The 10,850-nt window shown below is 40.1% G+C and overlaps 1 long non-coding RNA gene across 2 annotated transcripts; it reads right to left on the bottom strand.

The window, feature by feature from the left end:
- Positions 1 to 1,327: 1,327 nt before the first annotated feature.
- Positions 1,328 to 8,812, bottom strand: LOC140915981 (uncharacterized). Of its 2 annotated transcripts, none has more exons than XR_012160335.1 (2): positions 8,625 to 8,812; positions 1,328 to 1,623 (listed from the first exon to the last, which is right to left on the bottom strand). It is a non-coding gene; the product is annotated as an uncharacterized lncRNA (long non-coding RNA). The 2 variants fall into 2 exon arrangements; XR_012160336.1 differs by lacking the exon at positions 1,328 to 1,623 and adding an exon at positions 7,762 to 8,305.
- Positions 8,813 to 10,850: the final 2,038 nt, after the last annotated feature.

Below are 10,850 nucleotides of genomic sequence, written 5' to 3'. Positions count from 1 at the left end.
CTTCTCTTGGGGCACTAATTAGCCTCAAGTGATCAGAGTACATGCTCACCTACTCGCTCCTTGTACTCTGTCACACACCATCTATATGCAGTCTAACCTTGACTATTAAAATGTGACAGGGCATCCATTTAGACTGTCACGGGGTCTCATTACGAGAATCACTGGGACTGAGAGCAGGCAGAATTTAGAAATGCTATAGGCTTAAGTGCTTGAGTGGAGTTTTCCACATAGGAAATGTTAATTCAGTGAAACCAAACCTTGGAGGTTTCAGTTAGAGCTGTTTCCCCCTTACTCCCATGAACACTTCATCACATTTGATTCCAAGGTTAGCAGTATAGATAGTATCTTCTTATTGGAATGCAAACCCAGTATTGTTAAAGTCCGACTTTGAAATTTGCAGTGTTGAAATGAGGCAAAATGAATTTTTCCGGCACTAGTTTGAGTGAGGTTCAGTATGCCAGAGCTCACAAAACTGGGCCTGACCCATGGAAAGCAAAGCTATTGGTTGCCAGACACGAGGTTGCTCCAAAAATTTATTTTTGATCATGTTTATTTTTCCTCCCCATATTTGTGTTTCACATTATTCTTTGACAGAGGCTTGATTGCAACTTTTTCCATAACTGCTCAAGAAATTAACTAGGGGAGTAGGGAGACACGTTACTAGAGGGACAGAATGTACTGGTTGCTCAGTAATTTATTAAGGCAATAAAGCGCAGCAGGGCTTGTGAAGCTGATCCCTAGAGTGTGACTGGCAAGTTTCCCCAGTGCCATGCAAGAAATTTCATACATGTACTTTCAAAATTCAGTTACTGCTCTTTACCTAAGAAATCCCTTAGCATGAAACTTTTTTTTTTAAAGGATGGTAACTTTAGGAAGAGGGGAATACATTCACCTCCCTGTGTTAGCCTTGTTCACTGTGCTGGGGGGTGGGTGGGTATTCATTTGAAAGATGACAGCTCAAGGCATACATTGAACCAGGATATCTTCCCCGCTGGCGCCCAGCTGCCATAGACATGTCCTTTCTCCATCTGGCACATTTTGAGTTGCACTGGCTGGTGACATGCGCCCCCTCTCTAGGGGTTATGCCATATTCCCTATATGACTCCTGGTGGATCTTAAGTCACATAGTGCAGACTATGGCACAGATGCCATCATAAATGGTGTAAATTTGACACAAAGATAATAGATTAATATTTTTTTGTATTTTAAAAGCAACAAAAAATAAACTTTCAAAGTCAAAAGATTGTAAAAATTTAAGAGCTCTAAGATGTTGGGCAAGTCCCCCAGTGATGTTTGGAATGTAAATTAGGAAAGTACTCTGCTTAGATGAGTCAGAAATAATTTTTTATTGATTATTAATCAATGAATGTGTGGGGACTATAAAAGAGGTTGGGTTTCTGTGTGCTTCAAATATGGCATGAGCAACGGAGAGGCCTTCATTTTGTCATGTGGACTTGTAACTGGAACATCTTTGCATATGGTAGGTATCATTTAAGTGTTCATGGCTTTCTTCTAGTAGGAGAAATGTAATAGACATCCACCTGTTGCTTGCACTTGCAGCTCTCTTTTCCAGATTCCACCATCTCCTGCATATGGGTGCTACTTCATATAGTTAATTTGTATCTGAAATAAATAACAAAGAATTGTGTAAATGCCAGCATCAATTTGAAAATCACACATTCTGAAAATGTTGTACTTACTGAGTTTATAACACCTAAGATAACTGGAACAGAAAGTAGTTAGGGTTGTTTTTTGTTGTTTTTGTTTTTTGCTTGTTTACTTTTTGCATTGAAGTGAATACAAAGCAGAAACGGTGAAAGTGTCATACACAAAGTGGTGACAATCAGTTTCTTCCTTGCTGAAAAGATGCTTCTAGGTCTTGGTCTGTTGCCCATTGAAGTCAATAATAAGGCTCCTAATGACTATAAATGTATATTGGATCAGGCCCATAAATTCCAACAGGAGAGTAGAAGCAGTCTAGATGCATTTTTATGAAAGGATTAAAAAAATAAGGCATAGTATTTAAAGAGTGCTTGTGGCACCTTAGAGACTAATAAATTTATTTGAGCATAAGCTTTCATGGGCTACAGCCCACTTCATCAGATGCATAGCATGGAACATATAGTAAGAAGATATATATACATACAGAGAACATGAAAAGGTGGAAGTTGCCATACCAACTCTAAGAGGCTAATTAATTAAGATGAGGTATTATCAGCAGGAAAAAGAAAACTTTTGTAGTGATAATCAAGATGGCCCATTTCAGACAGTTGACAAGAAGGTGTGAGGATACTTAACATAAGGAAATAGATTCATTTTGTGCAATGATCCAGCCACTCCCAGTCTCTATTCAAGCCCAACTTAATGGTATCTAGTTTGAAATTTAATTCCAGTTCAGCAGTTTCTCACTGGAGTCTGTTTTGAAGCTTTTCTGTTGCAAAATTGCCACCTTTAAGTCTGTTACTGAGTGACCAGAGAGGTTGAAGTGTTCTCCTACTGGTTTTTGAATGTTACGATTCCTTATGTCAGATTTGTGACCATTTATTCTCTACACAAAAGAGAATATATTACAATCTAAAGCATGTACCAATATTGATCTATACGTGTGGTGTACTGTATGTGTTTAGGAAAATGTGCGAAGGAACCATATACTACAAGATCCAATAACCACTCCAGTAATGCATGTTAATCACATAAAACCCCAAAACACAGGGAGTTATCTGTCCTCTGACCTCATTTGATGAAATCTGACCATCTAAATTTATATATAATTTAAAACTTTGTATTCATTGGACCTGCATCACAGAAGATAGTATCTGGAAAGACAGAACAAAAATCAGTGAAGCAGAAAAGTAATGGTTCACTTATAAAGCTGGAAAGTAATTTGAACAATCTGGTCTAAAACAGCTTGCATGCTAGCATTTCTATCTCTGGATGTCAAAGCCATAGAAAAACTGTAACAAGATTTGTTTGTGAATTAAAGAAAAAAGAAAATAAATCTTTATCGAGATTATGGGCTGGAGTGGAGCCAATGAAACTTTTTTGGTTAAAATCAAGTTAAAATAGGACTAGCTCCAGGAATCCCTGGATGAAGTTGTATGGTCTGTATACAGGACATTGGACTAGAAGGTCCCTTCTGCCCTTAAATCTTTGAATCTATGACAAGCTACAGATCTTTGTAAAGTTATTTTTTCAGAATAAAACATCATCTTTACGTTTCCTCATTTAAAGAATGAGAATAAACATGCTTAATCCAGAAAAAGTCCAGCATGGAGTTAGTCATGGCTGGAAATGGCTTATCTCCAGTTTTGTTTGTTTCTGATCCTACCTCTGAGAGAGGGAGAGAGAGACACACAGAGCTTTCTCTCTTTTATAGTATTTTATTGCACACTATGCATCTCAGAAGACATATTTTGTCCTTGTTATTTTTTCTCTAGAAATTGGAGAAGGCAAAGTCCTGTTTTTAAAACGGCAAATAAAATAAACAGAAAGGGGGGAGGGAAATGGAAATGCTCTTCCTCACTTATTTACTACCTATTTGGCTATAATGGGGTGTACTGTGAAGGCCATTCCTGGCTAGTGTGCGAAGGCCATTCCTGGTTAGTGTGTGTGACCATTTCACAATAAGGAAATTTCCAAGTGACTAGAGAAATGATTCGTTCATAGGTACCTCCAACTGGCTATTGTGGAGAAAGTGTAGTTGGCTTTACTTCCTTCCTGGCTTCTTGTGAGCTGAAGGAAGGCAGCTGTATTTTGGATTCTGTCAGCTGTAGCAGGTGGTCCTTGTTATACTGGCCAGGGGCTAGAAACTTTTGGTGGTATAGTAATGTCAGTTAGGGGTATGACATTTTACAATATTTCTATACCAGCAAAGGATCCTAGCGAAGATGCAGTTATACTGGCAAAAAAGGCCTTTTGCCAAGATAGCTTAATTCACTCCGGGAACTTGTATGTTACACTGAAACAAGCGCAGACTTGCTGGTTTAAGCTGTGTCTACAGTAGGACGGTTTGCTGGTACAGCTGAAATGGTAAGTGTTTTCCAGTGTAGTGTAGGCCTCAAGGAGTAGGAGGAGAAGGAGGGAACAAATACACAAAGGAAGAAGATGCAGGTTCCACGTGAACAGCTTTCTGAAGAGAGCATGAAGATAATGCTCCTGTTGAAGGCAGATTGATTTTGTTGTGTTCTTCCTAACCAAATTAGGAAGTAGTATGGCTCAGGGACTAGGGTCTTTTTTTATATATATTTTTTTAATCTGAGTTATTGAATAAACACAGGGCAATTTTACAAAAGAATGCTGTTTGTGTATGTTTCCTCTTGTGCCAAACCCTGGATCATTTGCATTGTCCTTTTTATTTGCATTGCAGCCTGTTGTTTTAATCCTGATTAGAACTGCATTGACAAACAAAAGTTACCTTTATGTCACATTTGATATGTGGGTAATGGTTTCAGGTGTTGTAGTTCATACACAGTAAACCCAAGGGGCTAAATTAATTCCTTCTGTAACTCCACTGAAGTTGCACCAGGATGGCTTTGGCCTACGGTCTATTTTTTCTGTCAGGTTTGATGGTGAACTGCATATAGGAGTTCATCTGTGCATCTGATGAAGTGAGCTGTAGCTCACGAAAGCTCATGCTCAAATAAATTGGTTAGTCTCTAAGGTGCCACAAGTACTCCTTTTCTTTTTGCATATAGGAGGTTGAGGAAATAATTAAGGTTTTGATTATGAGAAATATCTTTAAATCGATTCCCAAATGAATTGTCATAGGGTTGTTTCATTATTTCAATATGTCGTGTGCCCTCTGATTTTTACCTTTTTTTATTACTGATTTGTTTTAGTCTCATTGCGAGAAAGGCAATCATTGGCAATAGGAAAAAGGAGTTGGGATTTAGCACACAGACTTTAAACAGACAGAGAGAAGGAATAGAACATTTCTCTCTCAGTGCCAATAGCTGATGAACTTTCAATCCTGTCTCCATGTCTATGATTCAGCTAATAAATTTATGAAACCAATCATCAAAGAAAGCTTGGCTTCCTTACACATTCCTGTTTTCTCGCATAAACAAACCTTAAAAATAAAAGCAAACCTCCACATATGTCACTCCTAACTGCTCTCACTCCTTTTTTAGTGAAAATCTTTGTTCCGTTAAACATTTAAACTTTTTTTAAATCTCCCAGCTATAAACAGTCAATGAATTAGTATCACTTCACTGTCTAATCCTTTTTTTGAAGTCCAGATGTGGCCTGAAGAGGAGATCCAAATTTAAGGCTGTTTCCCCCCCTCCATAATAGGTCCAGAGTTAAAGCCACAAAGAGCTGCACTCAGGTAAGACATTATTTATATGCTAATATGTGCATAGAATTGAATGACTTATCCTGGGGGTCTCAACTTTTTTCATTCCCATCAGCCACTTCCTGTAAAATATCAAATTGTTAAAATGGCTGCTAGTGTATCTACCCTTAGATAGCAATGCCAGAATGAGTACATACACACATTAATATATTCATGTATTATACCCATAACATACCTTTCTTCTGAGTTATAAGTCTTGAACCACTTACATCTGCACCAAACTGCATATAAAATGCTGTGCCAATAGAAACCATTAAGTGATTATAACATTTACCTGTACATCTACTACATGTCCCTGGTTTTGATCACTCATGTAACTCATGAGTAAGTTTGCTGTTCACCTTCCAGTAGAAGACTTTTTAAAATACAAAGAAATAATTGAAAATGGTGTGATGAAAAGCCATTCCTAGGTTTCTCTCATTTATGGAGATTTTCTTGGTTATGGTGCCTTGTGAGATCACCAGAGTGGCTTGATCCATTCTGCAATGATTTTTTTTTTTTTTTTTTTGCCCAGGTCCACCATATATAGAATGAAGACTATATAGGGCAGCTTATTGACATCCGAGGACTGATGACAGAGGTCCTGATTCAGCGAGAACTTAAGCACATGCCTAACTTCAAGCATGTGAGTAGTCCCATTGAGCTTATTGAGAATACTCACATGTGTCATTAGTCCTGTGCATAAATACTTTGTTGAACCAGGGCCTATATTATTCTGAGTAACATATAAGGATTAGTAGCTGTCTGGCTCCTGGGCTGATCACAAATGCTGCCTAATAACTGTTAAGTGACTGCTAATACTTTTGCTTGTATTGTAGAATTTGTGTCAAATCTTTTGCTTGGTCTGTTTGATTCTTTCCTAGTTTGAGCATTGCTGCTGTTTCATCCTCTCAGTGATGGAGCTCGCATAGAATCATAGATATCAGGGTTGGAAGGGACCTCAGGAGGTCATCTAGTCCAACCCCCTGCTCAAAGCAGGACCGATCCCCAATTAAATCATCCCAGCCAGGGCTTTGTCAAGCCTGACCCTTAAAAACTTCTACGGAAGGAGATTCCACCACCTCCCTAGGTTACGCATTCCAGTGCTTCACCACCCTCCTAGTGAAATTTTTTTTCCTAATATCCAACCTAAATCTCCCCCACTGCAACTTGAGACCATTACTCCTTGTTCTGTTATCTGCTACCACTGAGAACAGTCTAGAGCCATCATCTTTTGAATCCCCTTTCAGGTAGTTGAAAGCAGCTATCAAATCCCCCCTCATTCTTCTCTTCCGTAGACTAAACATCTCCAGTTCCCTCAGCCTCTCCTCATAAGTCATGTGTTCCAGTCCCCTAATCATTTTTGTTGTCCTCCGCTGGACTCCTTCCAATTTTTCCACATCCTTCTTGTAGTGTGGGGCCCAAAACTGGACACAGTACTCCAGATGAGGCCTCACCAATGCCGAATAGAGGGGAACGATCACGTCCCTCGATCTGCTGGCAATGCCCCTACTTATACATCCCAAAATGCCATTGGCCTTCTTGGCAACAAGGGCACACGGTTGACTCATATCCAGCTTCTTGTCCACTGTAACCCCTAGGTCCTTTTCTGCAGAACTGCTGCTTAGCTATTCGGTCCCTAGTCTGTAGCTGTGCATTGGATTCTTCCGTCCTAAGTGCAGGACTCTGCACTTGTCCTTGTTGAACCTCATCAGATTTCTTTTGTCCCAGTCCTCCAATTTGTCTAGGTCCCTCTGTATCCTATCCCTACCCTCCAGCGTATCTACCTCTCCTCCCAGTTTAGTGTCATCTGCAAACTTGCTGAGGGTGCAATCCACACCATCCTCCAGATCATTTATGAAGATACTAATGTTCAAGCTATGATTAAATATGCCTAACAGTTGATTTACCAGAATACCTGTTTTTCTAGCAGTCAGCTGAGCACCTCTGACCTAGGGGATTTTCCTCCTCAGATTATTACACAGGGTATGTTCACATTTTAACTTATTCCAAGACTATCTTGGCATCTAGTGTGTCACTAATTCGCCAAGTGTGAGAAGGCTGAGTTTGTTCAGTGTGTGCCAACACAGGTGAACAGTTGTTGGTTTTTCTTGTTCTGTTCTTTTCAGGTTACTGCAGGCCCATCTGAAGGACAAGGTATAGTGTGTCTGCTTGGTAGTATTCTTGGAATTCTATGAAATATAGTTCTGCTCTGAAAAGTTACTGTGTAAACTGGCATCTTTTACTCAGATATTTGCTCCCTGTATTACTGTGTCATGTCAGAAAGACAAGATGGGGGAGGTATATATATAATTTTTTTTTATTGGACCAACTTCTGTTGGTGAGAGAGACAAGTTTTTGAGCTGCACAAGCTAACTTTCCGCCCATTATTTGTGAACAGAATGAGAGCAAAATTTTGTTGGTGTAAATGTTTGTAGAATGGAAACTTTATAAAGTGTTTCATTACAAAATTAAATGTGACTTTGGTTGGCAGTAGTTTATCTAACTTCTACAATCAGGACCACAAAATATGCCATTTATGGCGGAAGCTTCCCTTTTTTAGTAGTTAGTTCCAAGCTCTCACCTCTTGCCTTTGGGTGGAAAAACAAGCTACAGTCTTTGGACGATAGGGATTCACCCCACCCTCACTCCAACATCTTTATCAGCAAATGAACAGTCCGTGTTCCACCATTAGTTCCTTAGTCATGGTGGATCAGGGTCGCCTCCTTCCTTTTGGGGTCTGGATGATTCTCACATGCAGCGCGTTGCAGTTTCCCAGGGGCCACACAGATGGGGTGCTCCCAGTCCTGAGCTCTGGGTCTCATGTGGCTGTGTCTCTGCAGCAGCAGTTTGTGCCCTCCTACAGTCTGCACAGTCTCATTCTGGAATGGCACGTCCGTCCTCCAATCGGTGGATAGCTGCAGCATGAAGCAGGGGTTGGATTTCTTGCCACTTTACCAGCCACCTAAGGTTCTGGAAGCAGAGGGCTCTTTCACATTGTTATAGTGACTAGATGTCCCGATTTTATAGGGACAGTCCCAATTTTTGGGTCCTTTTCTTATATAGGTGTTACCTGGGGTTCTTTCAACCCAAAGCTCTTAGTAACTTTTACTCTGGGCGAGGTGGTGTCAGGAAATAAATTGGGGAGACACGGCCGTCCGACCGATAGACGGCTGGCACAAACAGGACAACACAAGAGTGCTTTCACTTAAAGCTAAACTTTACTTAGTCTCAAGCACTTACACATGTTTTACTACAGGTTAGTAAAACACCCCCAACCCTCGATAATTACCGAAGCTGAGTGTGGCTCTCGAGTAGCACAGCGGCAGCCTGTCTGCTGGTGGGAAACACAAGATGCATCCAGAGGGAGAGTCCAGTCCCGAAGAGTCCCACTACCTCAAACTTTTCCCCCTTATTTATATATTAGTAATAGAATGACATGTCCCTTAAAGAAAACTTGTTAAGCAAGCAGTTCCAATGGGCAAGCAAGAGGCTCCTTCTGATTACTGATTAACCAGGTGTGGGTTTTTCCAGAGTTTGCAGCCTTGAGGGCCCAATAGACATTCCTGGGGCATATCCTGCTCCTCTAAAATGCATGTATCAGCAATTTCAACACAATTCTTATCAGGAAGGATGCTGGGTCAAGCTGCCCTTTCTGTGGCACTCAAAACCTCCTCCCCTCCTGCCTTGGTCAAGCTGAGTTTGCTACATGGCCACTTTATGGCTTGCTGACTTGGCTGCTTTTAGCAACAAGCCATAGTGGTTTCAGGCACTTTATTGGTTTGCTGACATCGCCCCATACATAGGTTCCTATTATCCCCCAACCCCCGTCCTGATTTTTCACACTTGCTGTCTGATCACCCTACACTTTGTTGATCTGTGGAGTGGGAGCTCCCCACCATGTGACTTATGTGACAATCATACAGCTCTAATATCAGAGCATAACAGTGAATAGATGATCTGTGAGCCACCGGCATGCTGAAATTTGGTAATATTGAATGTCTGAAAAGGAACGAATTTTAAAACTTGCAGTCTGCAGACAGGGCACAAGTGTGTGAGAGCTAAATTCACTAAACAAATTATCCATTGTGAATTGTTTACTCACCTTCAGCAGCTAAAGTAGATTATGATTGTTCCCCTTTTCAAGGATAGAATAAAGGGCAGAAACTCAGGAATATAGGGTTCTAGCCACTGCATGGATAGTAGCTCACTGTGTGACCAGGGGCAAGTCCTTCAGGCCAAAATTTTCAAACCTATGTGCATGAAATTAGGCAGCTAAATATACATGAAAGTATCTAAATAAGTGGTTTGATTTCCCCTCTCCCTCCCCTTCCTCCCCCGCGAGGTGCTGGGCACCCATAGTGCCCACTGAAGTGCTCATCATTAGCAATGATATTTATAAATATGGGGAAGGACTCTAGCAGCATCAAGAGCTCAAGGGCCAGAATTATGGTGGAGGTGGTAGATCTAGAATGGCCAGCTGAGGGACTTTTTTATTTTCCAATTTGCAATGAAAACTAAGCAACTGGCTTTCAGATTGGCCAGATTTCAGGTGCAACATAACCAAATCACATCATACCTAAAATAACAGTGTCCATGTGAGGGTAATTTTAAAAATCTGTATGCACGGGGTTTGTCTAATTTTGAAAATTGGATTCAAGATGTGTGTATTGAAATCATGGCCTTTTGGGTTCAACTCTAGAAGCACATAACTTCCTTCACATATGGGATGCTAAATTGGCTGTCATGAATTAGCTTGCTTGGGAGTTCAATTCATTCTTACACACTACTTGTACATTGTAACACACTTGATTTAAAATCTACCAACATTCCGTGGAGAGTCAGAATGCTAATTAAAGATATTTATAGAGTACTTTCAAGTCAGTATCTAAGCGTAACAAATACTAGTAGGATTATTTTAAAATTATTTTGCTTACAACTGCCTCAGTTGAAAGAAAAAATAAGAGTTTGACTTTTGACTTTTTAAAAAGGTATAAAACTAACTATTCACTTATATACATAGTAATATATAATAATTCGTGACCCATCTCCAGGATTTCTGAGTCTCTAAAGGAATACTAAATAAAACTGCATTGTTCACAGTAGCTGGAAGGCAAAAATAAGTTCCGCCTCTGGCAGCACCAGCTTTTTAAAGATTTACTAAAAGGGAACACTAGTGACTCATCACAGTGCTTCCTCATGAATATTTATCAAATGGCTAGAAGATCACGAGCAACTTGATTGGCACTGCATGTTCTGCCAGCTGCACGTACGCATTGCAACTGCAGAGGTTGTAATTTATTAGCCATATCACCTTTCTTTGTATCAAATACAGGCATGCTAAGAGAGAAAACTGAATGTGAATTTTACTGCATATAGCTGTTCAAGCTGAGCTACACCCAACTAAGAAATTATACGAAATGTGACGAGATCAAGGAGAAATGCATTGTTTAAAAAGTCTTCAAATTTGGTCTGATGTGGGAAAAGTAGCTTTAAAGTAGCTTTATTCCCCTTCTCT

The sequence above is a fragment of the Lepidochelys kempii genome, chromosome 8 (assembly GCF_965140265.1).
Source record: "Lepidochelys kempii isolate rLepKem1 chromosome 8, rLepKem1.hap2, whole genome shotgun sequence".
In the NCBI taxonomy this organism is placed as follows: Eukaryota; Metazoa; Chordata; order Testudines; family Cheloniidae; genus Lepidochelys; species Lepidochelys kempii.
The sequence above is the reverse complement of the archived record's forward strand: the minus strand, read 5'-3'. Positions and strand labels throughout refer to the sequence as shown.